Source organism: Octopus sinensis, linkage group LG4 (genome assembly GCF_006345805.1).
Source record: "Octopus sinensis linkage group LG4, ASM634580v1, whole genome shotgun sequence".
In the NCBI taxonomy this organism is placed as follows: Eukaryota; Metazoa; Mollusca; class Cephalopoda; order Octopoda; family Octopodidae; genus Octopus; species Octopus sinensis.
Window position 1 is genome coordinate 109,668,554 of NC_043000.1, and position 16,311 is coordinate 109,684,864.

At 37.8% G+C, this 16,311-nt stretch overlaps 1 protein-coding gene across 5 annotated transcripts in view; it reads left to right on the plus strand.

The window, feature by feature from the left end:
* Window positions 1-16,311, plus strand: part of LOC115211014 (rho GTPase-activating protein 18) — a 171,113-nt gene that overhangs the window by 6,303 nt on the left and 148,499 nt on the right. Inside the window, exon 1 of one of the 5 annotated variants that reach the window (XM_036502319.1) lies at window positions 3,278-3,363. The exons of the other annotated variants lie outside the window; for them this stretch is intronic. The gene's annotated coding sequence lies outside the window, so the exon portion shown is untranslated. Of the gene's footprint in view, window positions 1-3,277; window positions 3,364-16,311 lie in introns of those variants that run through there. 5 annotated transcript variants of the gene reach the window in all.

Below are 16,311 nucleotides of genomic sequence, written 5' to 3' on the forward strand. Positions count from 1 at the left end.
TTTGCTGTATTCATAAGTTAATATTCACCTGTGGCCTATCTGTTTGCAACCACTGCTACCATGAGAGTAATTTCATTCATGTAAATGATCCATATTATTAAAAGATCAATATAAATCAAAAGAATTTGATTTGTTTAAAATATTGTTCACTCTGATTGTATCTGTTTTAATAAGACCTGATGATTAAAAATGTATACAAAAAATAAACATCACCATCATTTAATGTCCACTTTTCCATTCTTGCATGGGTCAAACAGTATATGTTAAGGTAGATCTTCTATGGCTGGATGCTCTTCCTGTTGCCAATCTTTACCTGTTTCCAAGTAAGGTAATATTGGGTCAGCCCATAAGTAATGCGGTTTTTTGAATTGCATGAGCTAAAAGTCGGAGAGGCACAGGATAAACTACCTGCATCAACTTGCTATATAAAAAAAGCAGGTAGTAATTTTACCTTGTCTTTATTCTTAGTGTAAGTTCTGAAGAGTGCAGTTCGATTTTAAGAGTTATTTTTTCAAAGCTATAATGGAAGTGACAAAGGAGCATATTCGGCATATTTTGCTTTATGAGTTCAACAAAGGCAACAACGCAACAGAAAGTGCAAGGAATATTAATGCAGTACATGGGGATCAGACAATAAGCGCAAGCCAGTGTCAACGGTGGTTCCAGAAATTCTGAGCTGGAAACTATAGCCTAAAAGACGAGCCTCATCCTAGAAGACCTGTAGATCTCAACAAGGACATCCTGCAAACCCTGGTGGAACAAAATCCCATTGTAACTGTTGAGGAACTAGCAGAGAAGTTTGGATTTGGTCATTCAACCAGCTAAGCGCTAGAAGAAAAATGACCATCTTTGATTTCAAGATGAAAAGTTTTCTTCCATCTTGATAATGCTCGGCCACATACAGCAAGGATGACATTCCAAAGGCTGGAGCAGTTTCAATGGGAAATGATGCCCCACCCACCGTATTCGCTGGACATTGCCCGATCTGCAGTCTTCAAAATCATTTCTATGGAAAAAATATAAATGCTGTAGACAAGGTCAGAACATTACTGGAGGAATATCTTTCGTCACAGACAAGTGAATTTTGGAAGAAGGGCTTTGCAAGTGTACCAGACAGATGGAAGAGTATTGTAGAAAATAAAGGAGAGTATATTTTAGATTAAAAAGAACTTTGTTTATCTTAATTTTGAAAAATAGAAGAAGTATAAAAAAAAACCAACATTATTTATGGAGAATGATCCGATATTTTCCATTAACCAGACATGTTTTTTGTAGAAGACTGAAAATGAATGACATTGCTTGTATGACAGTGATGCTCATTTACAACCACAGCATGAAGACAAGAAGAAACACACACGCACACAGTGGGCTTTCCAAATCCACTCACAAAGCTTTGATAAATTTGAAGCTAAAGTAGAAGAAACTTATCCAAGGTGACACACAGTGGGACTGAACCCGAAACCACATTGTTGGGAAGCAAGCTTATTAACCACATAGCCATGCATACAATTGAAACTTTATGCTACATCCTCATTCCTATAATTATCCTACATCACACACACACGCACACACATCAACTTCACTGATGCTTGTCTGTGGAATATTGAACCCACTTTTAATTACTTTGGAAAATGTGTTTACCATCCCTTTATTTTTAATTATTATACACACTGTATATGATTACACATCTCTTCATAATTATATACACTCAGTACTTGTATGTTTGTGACCTAAACACCACAATCAGATGTCGATATACTTTTTTGTAGCTCTTGGTTGAAAATATTTTTTCCACGTTGCATAATTGTTCTGTTTCCTTTAGAACAGATTTAAAATAACATTCTTTATATTTATTCGGCACCTCCTGTTTCTGAATTCAATTCCCACCAGAGTTAAATTTCCGCATTTGCTTCTAGTTTGGAATTTAGTTTTCTACGTCAGTCATATACTGACCCACCACCATCACCTCACACAAAAAAACAAAAAAAAATCAGCAGTATTTGTATTCAGATAAAATTCACTATTTCTTGATTGGTGTTTGTCCATCCATTTTTGCAACCTGCTGTTCCTGGGGAGTGGGGATCACAAGGGTAGAGTTCTTAGGCACTTCATCCATAGAGTCTTACAGGAGAGCCATCATTACACTTTCCAAGGCGGCGAGCTGGCAGAATCGTTAGCACATGGGGCAAAATGCATAGCCGTATTTCATCTGCTGTAATGTTCTGAGTTCAAATTCCGCCAAGGTTGACTTTGCCTTTCATCCTTTCGGGGTCGATTAAATAAGTACCAGTTACACCCTGGAGTCGATGTAATCGACTTAATCCCTTTGTCTGTCCTTGTTTGTCCCCTCTATGTTTAGCCCTCCCCTCCTTTGGGCAATAAAGAAATAATCATTACACTTTCCAACCAGATTCCCAAGCTTGACCAACAGAGCTATGTGTATTATCCAACCGTTATTATTCTTGCTCTACCCCTCGGTCTCTTGCCAATTGATTCACCTTGAAGGATCCATCTTGCATTTCTTTCCCGTAATATTTTAATTGCATGTTTGTGGTTCTGGAGCCGTGGCCTCGCAATATGGAGAAGCAGCTGAAAACCTAAAAAATGCTATCTTTACTGTTGATCCATCTAAATAAGGTGGAAATATAAGAAGAAAGAAAAAAAAAACCAGTACAACCAATTCACAGCAAATACTGAAGACTGAATCCCCAACTTGGCAGCCAAATTGGTGGTGCTATCTAGCCTGTCACTGCTGCTTCTTGTAAGACTGCGACCATTTGATACTGCTTTTGGTTCTATTACAAACACCACATTTTAAAGTGTTAATGCTTAAATTAAAATCTTCCATTATAATTTTCTGAAAAAACTGCTTGTTCAGTTTTGCACCAAACACCATTTTAAATGTTGAAGTTATTAAACTCAATCTTCACAAATTCTTATTTTCAAGTTTAATAATTGCAGTGTGTTCATTATTAATATGGTAACAAAAAGATTAAATCTCCAATATATACTTATATCACACATACACACATATAAACTAATAAGATAAAGAGTTTGAGTTGATCTTTAATGACCAGTTGCAATTGTTTCTGCTACTATAAATGATAGCCAAAGGGGTGAAAGGCAAGTTGACCTAGGGAGAATTTGAACTCAGAATTGAAGACATACTGCTAAGCATTTTGTCCAACACGCTAATGCTTCTGCCCACTCACCATCTTTTTCTGTAGACAGTTTTTAACTGACGTTGATGATGATGTTTTTGTTTTTTCAAAATCAGAGATCGTATTCATGCAAGCTGACCAGTTTTGATGATACCTGGATGTAAATGTCTTTTCCTTTATGATGCTAATCGCCCCTCAAAAGGTATGAATATCACTTAATCCCTGTTCAACATCCATTATAACTTGGAGTCCTTTTGTTTGGGACACAAACTATTTCTGATTACATTTCTTCCTGTTCCACAGCTATTATAGGCCTTGAATTCATATCTTTAGCTCCGGCTATTATAGGCCTTAAGTTCAAATCTTCAGCCCCTGGCTATTATAGGCCTTGAGTTCAAATCTTTGGCAAGCATCTCTTATATTTGGGTCAGACAACTACTTCCGCACTGCCCTAGAACCCAAGAAAGAAAATATGGAGCAGGTCTTGTGGGAATATCATCTCATACCTTATTCAAAAGCAATGATTTGTTTCCATTAGTTTCAAACCGTGACTATAGTGCTCAGTACACAATAATACAAACTTCCACAACACAAACTCTATTCTGAATATATCTATTATATAATAGGTAAAACATTGATTAATATATCTTGAAATGTCTAACCAGCTGTTTTGGATCAATCAATTTGATTTGAAGACTGGTTAGTATTGATATGGATAAATCGAAAGAAATACACTCACCCTGGACTCAGATATGCATGCACTAGAAAATTAATTGATATAACTTTTCAAGGATCATTAAGTCACCATCAAAGTTCCCATCTTGTATATTCTTAAATGGAAAATCAATTGCTTGCTGGGTATTTCTATGGAGGCTGTTGGCTATGCTGGAAATAAGTCAGAACATGTAAGAGTAGTGAAACTGCTTGAGTGCAAGTTCAACCTGTGTCCCTTTGTCAACTTAGATGACTACTAAGAAGTTTTCTTCCCAACCACACAGTTCCAGGTTCAGTCCCACTGCATGGCACCTTGGGCAAGTGTCTTCCATTGTAGCTCAGGGCCAAACAAAGCTTTGTGAGTGGATTTGGTAACTAAAAACTGAAAGAAGCCCATCACATATATATATGTGTGTGTTTGTCCCCCAGTCTTTCTTGACAACTGGTGTGGGTTTGTTTACATCCCCATAACTTAGCAGTTCAGCAAAAGACCAAGATTAAGCAGCAGTATTAAGAAATAATCACTGAGATCAGATTGTTCAACTAAACCCTTCAAGGCAGTACCCCAGCATGGCCACAGTCCAATGACTAACAAGTAACAGATAAAAGATCGTTGTGAAGGATGAGATGTTGTTTGAGTTTTTACCTGAAACAGGTTTACTCAGTGCTCTTATCCTAACGAGGCAACTTCAACTACATAAAATGTGTTATTTTTTATTTTTGCTAACTAAGAGCAAACCTCTGTGTACATTTACTCATGCATAAATCCAGTAATTTTTTACTAGTTTCATCTTGTCTCTTTGTTTTCTCTCCGTGTTTGCAATATGGACAATTAAGGTGGTTTTAAAGTCAGATCATGGGTGCTATTTTCAGCATGGCGGTATCTCGTAGATACCCTAATTTATAATTTTAATAATTATTACCTTTGAAGGTTATTTTTTCCATGCTGGCCACTTGATAAAATTGTTATTTTATTTTAACTTAACGATCTTATCCTTATATATATGTGTGTGTGTATGTGTGTACACATTGTGTATACATACATGTAAATAGTGATCAATGCTTTCCTAAGAAGTAAGTGAAATTGAAACAAAATATTTTGATTAAAACAAAGGGAAAATACACTTCAAAAAACCTTTTTGGTGTCACGTGTGTGAAGCTCAGCACGTTCTGAGAATTTCCTGCTAGACTTTGGCTTTTATGTACCACTATGTACCTAATGATTATCTAAAACTGGTTGTCCAGCTATTTACCTTTTCTATTCCACCCACCTTACTCGTCACCGCTTCTATTCTCGTTTTCTCTTTTTCTCTTCCTCTGCAAAATGAATATTCTCTCCACCTAACACATCTTGAGTTTGAATAACAAGGGTTTCATTATCTGTTCGGGATACAAGTTCTCTTTAATACTGCCTTCCTTCAGTTTACCTAGATTTGGGAAATAATAAACTTCAATGAACTGAAAATATTTTCAGAGATATCAAAGAGTTTTATCTAAGTGTGTTTCTCAATATATCTTTCCTTTTTTTTTAAGATCCCCAAAGCATTGAGATAAATTTGACAGCTATTTCTAGCAAGTTCTATTGACTGTAGAGCAGGCATGGGCAACTGTTTTCAAGAAGCAGACCACATAAGACCTAGTTATGATTGTGTAGGTTGCACTACTAAAAAAGATTCAAAGTAATTTTTCATTAGGGTGCTATTCAGAAAGTCCCATGGTGGGTGTAGAGGACCCCTGGCTGGCTCTTTGAGTGTTTTGTTATCTTTTAATGCCGACTTCAAATTCTATCATAGCTGTACATTGGTAAAAGATAAGGTCTCCTTGATTATCTTAATTTTAGAAACATTTGGAGACAGTCTTTAAATGGTGCTCCGGTAAGGAAATATATGGTAAGGTCTTGCGTTAAGTGACCCACACCTTTTCAATAAATTAAATGTTTATCTTTTCTCTTTTACTTGTTATAGTCTTTGGGCTGTGGCCAGGCTGTGGCACCACTGTCTTGAAGGGTTTAATCAAACAAATCAACCCCAGTACTTATTTTATCTGTCACTAAGTTACGGGGACATAAACAAAACAACACTGGTTGTCAAGCATTTGGTGGTGGTGGTGGTGGTGGGGAGACAAACAAAAGCATAGACACACAGACATGTGTATGATAGGCTTCCACACAGTTTCCATCTACCAAATTCACTCACAAAGCATTGGTTGAATTGGGGCTGGAGTACAAGATTATAGCCCAAAAGTGCTGTACATTGGGATGGAACTGAAAACGACATCGTTTCAAACTAAGTTTCTTGACCACACAGCCATTCCTGCTTCGTTTCATTTTTTTTTTTTTTTTCAATATTTTCTCTTTCATTTTGGAATTGTTTGGTTGTTCACATTAAATAATGTTAATAACTGATTTCACTTTGTGCATCTCCCTTTGTTTATGAATTGTTTATGAAATGTTGTGTTAACAACAAACAAGATGAGGACAAATATCTGTCAAATGTAAATGATGGTGCAAAAGAGTCATCCACCTGGAATAGGGAATTGCCAACAAATGGTGGCTGCAGCAACATGCTGTTACAGCCCCCACCCCCATGCTACTATTACTACTATGCTAGTATAAAGAGGAGGGTATATTTTGGAACAATCCTTTTTTACCGTCCAACCCATGCTAGCATGGAAAGCGGACGTTAAACGATGATGATGATGATGCTCTTTCATATATGCTAACCACTAAGTTGTGGAACCTACTGTAAGTGAGGGGCAGTGATGCAAGCAGTTTTGTGCTTTGCCTTAATGTATATCTATCCTTGGGTGGGATTTGGTTCCAAAAGGAGCATAAAGATCTATGAGTCATCACCAAACCCATGCAGGCATGGAAAAACAGACGTAAAAATGGTGAATAAGAATATACATACATTGTATGTGTGTGCGTGTGTGTGTATACACACACACACATGGGGTAGCCAAGTATCTCCTATAGTAAGACACCTATCTCTATTACACCCTGACCTTTGACCTGGCACCACTCCCTCTCCGTTGACACTGGCTTGCGCTTATTGTCTGATCCCCATGTACTGCATTAATATTCCTTGCACTTTCTGTTGCGTTGTTGCCTTTGTTGAACTCATAAAGCAAAATATGCCGAATATGCTCCTTTGTCACTTCCATTATAGCTTTGAAAAAATAACTCTTGGTACCACTCCCTCTCCTAGCTGAGAGGTTTTCATCTTGCAAGTTACTTGGTAACCCCACTGGTGTTGGTGCCACATAAAAAGCACCCAGTACACTCTGTAAAGTGGTTGGTATTAGGAAGGGAATCCAGCCTTAGAAATTTTGCCAAGGCAAACAAAGGAGCCTGGTATGACTCTCCAGCCTTGCCAGCTCCAACTTCTGTTAGTCTGTCTAACCAACCCATGCCAGCATGGAAGCCAAATGTCAAATGAAGATGATGATGATACACACACACACCACGTACCTACAAATCATTCACATGAAAAGCACACAGTCTACTCTGTTAAGTGGTTGGCGTTAGGAAGGGCCTGCCACCAAAACGGGCAATGGAGCTGGGTGCAATCCTCTGGCTTGCTAACTCCTGTCAAGCCATCCAACTGACTTTAAATAAAGAGGATGATAGAAACACACTCACCACACATGCATAAATGTCTGTTGGGTTTCATTGTTAGGAAATGAAACATAATAAAGTCAGTCTCAAGTGACCATGATTTAGAAAGAAAAAAAACAGAAACTGTTCAGTTTGATGTTTCTTTATATGTCAAGCATTCCTTCGCTGACTTAATGAATGGGAGGTTGTGCTTGGGGTTATTAATAAAGTCTATGGTTTATCTTTGCCTGGAAATGCAATCTTGTTTGTGAGTGTGTGTGCAGCGACACAAACACTCCTCTCAGGTGGTTTTTTTCTTTCTTTTAGTGTCTTCATTTACTTTTACTTGTGTGTGTGATTTCTTTTGTTGCATGAAAATATACAAGTTTTTTCTTTTACACACACCTTTTCTTTGTGAGGCAATAAAATCATTCACTGTGTCTACCTTTGTGTGTGAGGCAAGGGGGTGAGTTAATATACTTGTGTGTGTTTTATGAGAACTGGGATATTATTCATACACACGTCCACAATTTTTCTGTGAACTATAGAATGACTCACTAACACATATGTCTACTACATATGTATATGTGTATATATCTCTTTAGTACAAGAAATCACAATGGCCTTCTGCAACATATTCATACCACAGTGTGTGTGTGTGTGAGGGTCCTATTGTATCACAAGTGCTTGTATACAGTCAATTCATAAACTGGTCTCCTGCTCTCTTTCTCAAAAGAGGAGGTTTCTTGAATAATTTTCCTTGTGCAACAGGTAACTTTACAAGAAGTTCTTCTTCCATTGGCCATTTTAATGATAGAATTCCTTTATTTACCTAGAGACAGTGAAATAGCAGCAGTTGGGAATAAATGAAGGTAAAAATTAGGATAAACTGATGTGGTTTATAGAAACACACATTCACTTAGCTGCCAACACACTCGTATATAGATATACCTACCAGCTTTCTGCCCATCCACTTATATATAGGTATACCTACCAGTTCAGTTCTATATTTAAGAGATGAGGAATTATTTACATTCGACGGATATTTGTCCTCATCTTGCTTGTTGTTAACACAACGCTTCAGCTGATATACCCTCCAGCCTTCATCAGGTGTCTTGGGGAAATACCTTAGGAATGAGAACCCAGGTTTGAAATTTCCCCAAGACACCTGATGAAGGCTGGAGGGTATATCAGCTGAAATGTTGTGTTAACAACAAAGATGAGGACAAATATCCATCAAATGTAAATAATATACCTACCAGTTTTTTGCCAATACATCATTATCATCATTTAATGTCCATGCTGGCATGGTTTATACGGTTTGACCAGAGCTGGCAAGCTTGACAGCTGCACCCAACTCCAGTCTGATTTAGCATGGTTTCTACAACTGGATGCTCTTCCTAATGCTTACCACTCTACAGTGTGTGCTGGGGGCTTTTATGTGGAACTGGCACAAAATTCTTGCAGGCCAATTGTCTTCATATATATAATTATAGCCACTAGCTTTTTGCTGACAGACTCCCATATATGGTTGTGGTGAAATGGTCAGGTGGGCAAGGCAGTGGTATAGCACAGTGTAATCTGTGAGTTTCCTTCATTTACTTTGCTTTCAGAACTGGCACCAAAGCATCTGGGAATGGCACCTGTAATTGCCTGTTGTCATAACAAAAACACTTCTTTCTCAGCAGATATTTGTCATTATTTATGCATACATGCATAAATACATCATCATCATCATCATATCTATGTGGCCCAGTACCAAATGTGCCACATCCCCAGTGGCTGAAGACCCATTCCAAAAAAGGCAGAAGCTAAATAAACCTGAAGAATCTCTCCTCTGGAGCGTCAATTCTAAACTTTCTCAGTGATGATTCTCAAACTATAATTTTGTCTTGACTCTAAATATAGTCTTGACTCTAAATATAGTCTAGACCCTAAATAGTCTTGACCCTAAATATAGTCTTGACCCTAAATATAGTCTGGACCCTAAATATAGTCTTGACTCTAAATATAGTCTAGACCCTAAATATAGTCTAGACCCTAAATATAGTCTTGACTCTAAATATAATCTTGTCTTGACTTTTATGAACGTGTCAATTACTAATTGTTTTAACGAGCTTTTGTTCATTCAGTTTTATTGCGTTCATTAGCAACCTACACAATACCTTTTCTATAGTTTTAACTCAGGGTAACATGAGAAACAAATGTATGTGAAAATGTGTAATTGTTTCCACACAGATTTTTATTTCCTGCCCGTAATTGTGCTTCTGGTTGGTAACCCTCTTAGAATTTAGTTTCACATACCTAAACAGAATATTAAATGGAACAAGTGAAAGAGAGAGAGATACGCATATGTAATGGATGCTAAGTTGCCTCGTTATAATTTTGATTGAAACAACATTGATAAAAATCATTGTTTCTGGAGATGTATTTGATGTATTTTTTTTTTTTAAGTCAGTGAAAGCTTTTTTTACTTTTTATTTTTTTCAACTCTTTTTATGCCTTCTCACCTGAGACCAACCCTGGTTCCATAACACACAAAAGCTTACCATTTTAAAGTGTTCATATTAAATTATGATCTTCTCTGCTATTTATCTCTTTGAACTTCTTAGTGACCATTCTCATTCTTTCTCTTCTAAATGTGGGTAGCCATGCAGCTTCTCTTCAAAAATCTACTCTGCCACCCCAACCACTTTCTATCCTACATTAACCCATCATCGCTAAACATAAGGTTGCCTTGCCTTCCTTGATGTTTGTAGTTTTTGCTAGCTGCATGTTAACCTCACTAGTGTTGGTGCCACATGAAAAAAACACCCAGTTTTTTGGGTAAAGTGGTTGGTATTAAGAAGGACATCCAGCTGTAGAAACCATTCAAGAGCAGAAACTGAACACTCTACTGTCCTTAGAACCATCATATTCTTCCAAACTGTCCAACCTTTGCCAGTATGGAACATGGCTGTTAAATGATGGTGATGATAATGATGTATTTTATATTTAAGAACTTTTCAATTGGTTATGCTTTAAACACCAGATGAACCCTTTTTATTCAAACTGCCTGAAACTGCCCCTGGTTCTAGAATACCAACTTCCTATTTTATGGTGATCTACAATGGTGGTGCTCCAGCATGACCGCAGCCGCATGACTGAAATGAGTAAAAGAGTACAATTTAATCTTCCAAAAATTTCAAATTAATTTATGTTCCAGATTAATTAATGACCAAGTTATTTTACTAAATTCTTCATTATTTACAAAATGAATTGAAACAAAAGCAGAAAAGGTTATTTTATGAGATTCTTCAAAATTTCTTGATTGGTTGGCACAAGAATGAGACTGTGTCGTTAAGAAGATTGCTTTACAACCTCGTGGTTCTGGTTTCAACTCTGCTGGGCAACACCTTGAACAAATGTCTTCCACTATAGTCCCAAGTCAACCAATTCCTTGTTAGTGAATCTGATAAACAGAAACTGTGTGGAAGCCTGTTATGTGTGTGGGGGGGTGTTTGTGTCTGTATTTGTTACACCCCCCCCACTTTACAACCATAACCGATTTGTGTACATCCCCATAACTTAGCAATTCAGCAAAAAAAAATAATAATAATTACCAGACCTAAAAGGCCAAAAAGCCTGAAAAAACCTCTCAAGTCCTGGGGTTGATTTGTTTGACTTAAACCCTCCAAGGCAGAACTCCAGCATGGCCACAGTCCAATGACTGAACAGAGTAACAATTTTATTCTATTTTATTTCCCAGTGCAATATTTCCTGTTCTCAGTCCAGTCTGTTCTTATAAAAGTGCAGAAAGGAAATAGAACTAAAAAAAAAAAAAGTAAAAAGACCCACAACTAAGCAAATATTTGTTTCTATTACAAAGAAAGACTAATGATAAAAATTCATTCACTGAATTTTGCTGAGTCAACAGATTTCAATGTTTCAATGTCAAATCGGTTCATATTTTATTCTGATTTGCATCACTGACCACCAACTTTAAACCTACATTTTTTTCATTGATCCATTTACTTGTATGTGTGAAGACGTCTGGAAAATTTGCGAAAGGGAACTAGTTCAGGAATGTTGATTTTATTTCCCTCTTTTTTCTGTTAGAGAGTGAGAACTGTTCACTGAAGTGTGAATTGGAAAATATATTAAGACATATATCTGTCTCTTTGGTTGTAAGTCATCTGCTGTTGTCAGAAGCTGTTAAAATTTTTGTAGCCATATTTTATTTCAATGAAAGACTAACGAAAATTGTAGATATTTCTTTATCTAACAAAAAATTAATCTTGGGCAAATCCAGGATAAAGATTAAGTGAAGAATGGTGCAATTTAGAGACAATGAAAAACAAACAAATATCAAGGTAGTAAGTTGTTCATCATCATCATTTATCAACCACTTTTCCATTCTTGCATGAGTCGGAATTTTGTTGAAGAGGGTTTTCTATGACTGGATGCCTTTCCTGTTGCCAACCCTCACCTGTTTCCAAGTAAGGTAATATTTCCCCATGGCCAGACATGCTTTTCGTGGAAGACTGGAAAGGAACCACCTTGCTTGTATAACAGTGACACTCATTTACAACATCTTGTGATGTCAAGTCTAAGGTACACACACACACACACCCACACGCAAGAGGCTTCTTTCAGTTTCTGTCTACTAAATTCACTCACAAGACATTGGTTGGCTCAAGACCATAGCAGAAGACACTTGCCCAAGGTGCTGTGTAGTGGGACTGAACCCAAAAACACACAGTTGCAAAGCAAGCTTCTTAACCACAGTTTTTTTTTTTAAAGTTTTCTTTTTATTTTATTTTTTTTAATTACGGTGTTGGGTTCTCAATTAGTTTTGATGATCAACAATTCCTATGAATGAAATTAACATGATTGGATATTTCACAGGTACTGGTACACTTGATGCAATTTTTCAGGCTGAATCAGCAAGACACCGTGGCCAGGCTGCAGCTTTAAAACACAAGGCACAAGTGTGGCTGTGTAGTAAGAAGCTTGCTTCCCACCCACCTGGTTCTAGGTTCAGTCCCTCTGTGTGGCACTTTGGGGCAAGTGTCTTCTACTATTGCTCCAGGTTGACCAAAGCCTTGTGAATGGATTTGGTAGATAGAAACTGAAAGAAGCCCATCATGTATATGTGTGTGTGTTTGTGTCTGGGTTTGTCCCATTACCCCTTGGCAACCAGTGCTGGTGTGTTTACATCTCCATAACTTAGCAGTTCAGCAAAAGAGACTGATAGAATGAGTACCAAGCTTAAAGAGAAAGAAGTACTGGAGTCAATTCATTCGACTAAAACTTCTTCAAGGTGGTGCCCCAGCATGGCCGCCATCCAACGACTGAAACAAGTAAAAGAATCAAAGATATGCTGGAAATCAATTCCTGACTGAGTAAAGTCACTTCTTAAAACTCGGTCAGTCTGTGCAAGTATTTTGAGGGTCCAAAAAGGAGTTCCTATTTGTGAATTTCAGTTGATAAAGTGTCGCACAGCACTGGACCCACTTTTTAATACAATCTCTCTCTATATATAAACGGCAGTTTGTCTGTGCGTGTTTCTGTGTGTCTGTTTGCTTGTACCCTCACCCTGACCACGGCTTTCAACCGATTCTGATGAAACTTGACACACACATAGCCCAATGTCATAATTCAAAACTAACGCAGCGAAAATTTTGAAAAGTTCCCCCAGTTCTGAAAAAAATCGATAAATTCGACATGGGGTCGACAATGAGAAACACAAACCACAAACTGTCTAGGGGACGCAACTCCACCTTTTTTAAATCTCAAAAAAAAATTTACCATTTTTTTCCATTTTTTTGCTATTTTTTGGCTATAACTCTCTAAAAATGCTTTATAGTTATTTCCCTTACAAACCTGAGCAACGCCGGGCGATACTGCTAGTCGGTTATAAATGTCAGTGGCACAACAGATATTGGGATGACCAGAAATGGCTGCACATGAGAGCTAGGGGTCCTTCACCCACAGTGGTTCATGTACTTGTTAACCCATAGCTGGGGCCATCACAGGTGCTCCTAGTCTGGGTCAGATGCACAATAGTGGTCGAGAGGTGTCCCCTCACTCTTCAAAACCCTGACTCTTCTGCCAGGGCCTCACTACTGGACACAGTTTAATGTCATACCTGTATTAGGCAGCAAGCTGGCCGAATCGTTTGCGTACCTGGCAAAATATTTAGTGGCATTTTATCCATCTTTACATTGTGAGGTCAACTTTGCCCTTCATCTCTTCAGGGTCAATAAAATAAGTACCAGTTGAGCACCTCCTGAAATTGCTGGCTTTGTGCCATAATTTGACACCAATGTCATACCTATATGAGAGAGAGAGAGAGAGAGAGAGAAGAAGAATCAATCACAGTATACACTGGTATTTCATTGGTTGACCTTGAATGGATCAAAGGTAATGTTGGCCTGAGCATAGTTTGAACTCAGAGTGTGGGTAAGCTGAAAGAATATTGTAAAGTGTTATATCTGATGGCCAGATGATTCCACCACCGACTCACTGAACTCTCGATGAAGTCAGCCACTTTGGATGTATTAAGCAGAGAAGGGATGAGAAATAAAGTTAATTGCTGGAGAATTTAACTTGAAACATAAAAGGTCAAAATTAGATATTGTTTGGCATTTGGTGGTTCTCAGCTCCACTTTGATGGTTTCCTTTAAAACTTTCACTAACCAAGCATATTATAGATGGTATCATCTATGTAGGTGTGTGTATATATTATTTGTATGTATGTATGTATGTGTGTGTGTGTATATATATATATATATATATATCTATGTGTATATATATATATATATATATATATATATTCAATGCCAGCTTGGAAGCAAGGATGTTACATGATGATGTTAATGATATATATGTGCATGTAGGTGTATGTGTATATGTAGGTATATATTTGTATGTGTATGTATATATATAATTGTATGTATATGTGTGTGTGAGTATATATACAAGTGTAAATGTGTGTGTGTGTATATATGAGTGTAAATGATGTGTGTATATATATATATGCATGTGTGTATATGAGTGTAAATGTATATATATATGTATGTGTGCATCTGTATATATATACACCACACACATGCATGCATACATACACACACACGTAGCCACTTCCAGTATTGTTTTCTGTCACCAATTCTACTTATTACACTTGTTGCTTCTTCACTTACCGTTCCACTTTACACTTCATGCACATCATCTTCACATGAAGTTGCCATTTTTCTTCTTTTAAACCTTCAAGAGATTCTCACAGCCACCAATCACTTAACTTCTTGCCGCTGTCATTTAATAAGCACCATCAACATGGTGGAGCTATTTTGAGACTGTCACTTCACACTTTGTTGAAGTATGTGTATTGTTAACTTGTATATAAAACTTCTTTTTCTTTAAAAAGGAAAGCTTGCTTTCTTTCCCAACAATGATATTGTTAAGTTGACAAGGCGGCGAGCTGGCAGAATCATTATCATGCCGGGCGAAATGCTTAGCGGTATTTCATCTGCCGTTACGTTCTGAGTTCAAATTCCGCCAAGGTTGACTTTGCTTTTCATCCTTTCGGGGTCGATAAATTAAGGACCAGTTACTGGGGTCGATATAATCCACTTAATCCTTTTGTCTGTCCTTGTTTGTCTCCTCTGTGTTTAGCCCCTTGTGGGTAGTAAAGAAATAGATATTGTTAAGCTTGCTTTACTTCTTTCTGTCTGGCACTAACTTTGCTTGCCTCTCAGCCTGTTCTATTGACCTGTACTAAGTGAAAAGAGAATCCTCTGGACATTATTGTCTTTTAACTCCTTGGACTTATCTGACCAGTTCACATAGTTTCCATGGTGTGTGTCAGTTGTACATGTAACTGAGATTGCCCTGATGAGGCTCTTGTCCATTGCATGTTCACTCACAGCTGAGTGAATCGGTGGAGGATCAAGTGCCTTATTCAAGGACACGATGTGCTGCTCAACCTGAGAATCAAAACCAAAATCCTGTAATTGCAACTGCAGTGCCATAACCACTAAGCTACCTTGATACTGACCTGTAAACAACAGTTGTTTGGTGGTGGTGGGAACAGTTTGTTTTTGTTTATTTACATGTTGCAGGATCTTGAGGAATGGTCAGTTGCCACGGCCTTTGATGGTCCTCTTAGACCATTGAGATTGATGCCATTAATGTTTCTCTCCTGCAGGTAGGGTATTCCAGAGGGACAGCATTCAGGGAGAGAAGGACTAGTTACAGTGATTCTTGTAGGGCCTGGAGCAGATTTGGTTGGACATCATCCATGTGTTATGAGTGGATGGGGAATACTGGTGTGGAAGAGGCATCAGGCTCAGCCAGTTCTGAGGAGCAGAGGCCGTTATAGTAGTGGTAGAAAAAGTAATAGGAGGAGAGAGAGTATGTTTGTGGGGATTAGAGACTGGAGAGTGACTGTGTGTGACTTTGGTCAGTCGACCCTTGTCCAGATGTCAGCATGGGTATAACAGCAGCATCACAAGTCCAGGCATGGCAAGCAATACTCGTTACAAATTATTCAACCTTCGCATATTCTTACATGATGGCTGAATGCTTTGAGGTAAAATCATTAGTTGAACTATTACAGAAATGAAAAGAAACTATAAAAAAAAATGTTAAGAAATGAAAATCTATGACTGGCTCCTGTGCCAGTGGCACATAAAAGCACCCACTACATTCTTGGAGTGGTTGGCGTTAGGAAGGGCCATCCAGCTGTAGAAAACTTGCCAGATTAGATTGGAGCCTGATGCAGCCACCTGGCTCTCCAGATCTCAGTCAAACCGTCCAATCCATGCCAGCATGTAAAACAGATGTTAAACGATGATGATG